Source organism: Pogoniulus pusillus, chromosome 30 (assembly GCF_015220805.1).
Source record: "Pogoniulus pusillus isolate bPogPus1 chromosome 30, bPogPus1.pri, whole genome shotgun sequence".
In the NCBI taxonomy this organism is placed as follows: Eukaryota; Metazoa; Chordata; class Aves; order Piciformes; family Lybiidae; genus Pogoniulus; species Pogoniulus pusillus.
In genome coordinates, this window is record NC_087293.1 from 2,361,466 (window position 1) to 2,363,506 (window position 2,041).

The 2,041-nt window shown below is 47.6% G+C and overlaps 1 long non-coding RNA gene across 1 annotated transcript; it reads left to right on the forward strand.

Moving 5' to 3' along the window:
* The first annotated feature begins 325 nt into the window (after positions 1-325).
* Positions 326-1,822, forward strand: LOC135188662 (uncharacterized). The gene is made up of 3 exons (XR_010307778.1): positions 326-463; positions 1,270-1,441; positions 1,551-1,822. It is a non-coding gene; the product is annotated as an uncharacterized LOC135188662 (long non-coding RNA).
* Positions 1,823-2,041: the final 219 nt, after the last annotated feature.

Consider the following 2,041-nt stretch of genomic DNA (forward strand, 5'->3'; position numbering starts at 1 on the left):
AGGGCAGGGTGGTGGCAGCAGGAGGCTATTCAGAGCTGTACTGCTGCCCCAAACAGGGCTGTGCTCTGGCAAGGGGAAAACTAATTGCCATGGCTCTGCCCATGCAGAGAGCTGCATCACCAGGCAGGCAGGCAGGAGCTTTGTGGGACTGAGCCCATCCACAGAAACCAGCCCAGAGGCAAGCACACAGAGATGAAAAAGATGTATTGATCAGTGATTCTCTATATTCCCTTTTCTCCCTCTAGTAAGCAGTGTTGTGCCTTATCTCACCTGTGCTTCAGGATCACCTGGAGTTAGTGAGCTACTCATTACAGCAGCACTCACCCAGCTGCGCCCTCGCATTATAGGAGCTCCCTCCTCAGAAATCCCTGCTCTATGGGGGTTAAGTTTTAAGCTGAGCAGGTCTAGGGCACTTTGCTCTTCCTCTGACTGTTCCTTGCTGCAGGTTCCTTCCTGTCTGTTGGTGAGTGAGTACCTTTAGCCTCTGCTGTTTCTCTGTATGTCCTTTTTTGCCCCCTTTGAAGGCAACCTTTATCTCTTCTTAGCTGTTGTTGTCCGAGGCGCTCCGAACGCCTGGCACTCTGCAACCGTACCTAACACAGGCATGATACTGTGCAGAGTAGCAGCTTGCAATTGTAGATCTCGAGGCATTTCATGAAGGTGCTTGTTGTATCTGTTTTGGAAGTGTCATTGCTAAAGGAGAGAGAAGTTAAGTTGCTTGCCCTAGGACATGCGTCTTGGTTGTGGCAGAACAGAGCTTGGAGCGTGCTGATCTCAATTGCACTTGCTGCTTGCTCCCTTGGCCTTACTGTGCTGTGCTTGTGCTGCCTCACAGACAGAGTCCTCGTTGTGCTGCCTCACAGACAGACAGGGTCCTTGGAACGAGGTAGAATTGCAGAACCCCTGACACCTACAAATGGGAGCTTCGGTTTGTTTTCTCCCAGAGCAGTGACGGGCACAAGGTTCGTGTATCTTTGCAAGGAGAGCCCTGTGCTTTAGTCTTGAGACCTCAGATTTTGTGCCAAGGAGTTTTGTTGTTCTCTTTGCTTCCTTCAAGTGTTCATTCTTGCAAGTCTTAACCTCGCTGTAGACCTCACAGGGTAGTAGCTCTGTTTCTTGCATGTGTTTCTGCAGGTTCAGCTGTCAGATGATGCCGTGTGCTGGGTGAATGGGGAATGATTGTGCGTGCACGGGGTCTTGTTTAAAAGTATCAGATGGAGTAATGGCACCCAGCTGAAAACTAACAGGACTTTATTGTGGCTCTTTGAGCATTTTCCTTTGAAGGAAAGGTTTTTTCCAAGCCCATCAGCACTCGTGAGCAGCGAGAAAAGCCGATCAAATGACAACGTATGCTCGGTAAAACAGCTGCTCCTTCTGCAGCCAGGAGTCCAGGGCTGGTTTATTGCAAAATTTCATTGGAGTCCACTGGAATTTTGCCTGAGTAAGATGCTTGGGATTTTTCTTCAAGTAACTTTACAGTTACTCAATGTGGAGAGCTGGGAATCACGTGGCATTCCTAACACAATATTATGTTTCCATTCTTACTGCAGGAACATACTTATCTGAAGATTAAGTAGATCTTGCACTTACAAAAGTGCATGCTCATGCTGAAGGCAGACAAAGACCTTGGAGTTCCGATAACACAGCAGCTCCAGTTATTTATTCAACTGTCCACCACGGCAGGATTTTTTCCCCTGTTAAATACATAATTCCCCACCTTTTTTTTTTTTTTTCTCCCCCCTTTTTGTCCCTTCTCTTAAACAAGAGAACCAGAGGGTGAAAGGGTTGAAGATTAAAATGTAAACAGCAAAATTTATTATAATTACAAGAGTGTTTCAAATTATTTCCTTAAACTGCAACATAATTTACCTCTAGTCAAGGTCTCTATTGGTGGTGAAAGAGGAAACTGCTTGACCTTGGGGTGACCTCTGGCCCCCGGGGGTCAGCGCCCGAGGAATGCGCAGATGTCACGGTTCATAAGCAAGGACAGAAACTCTCAGGTTTCCCAGGCAGAGAGGCGCCAGTTCGGGGATGGGGCCAA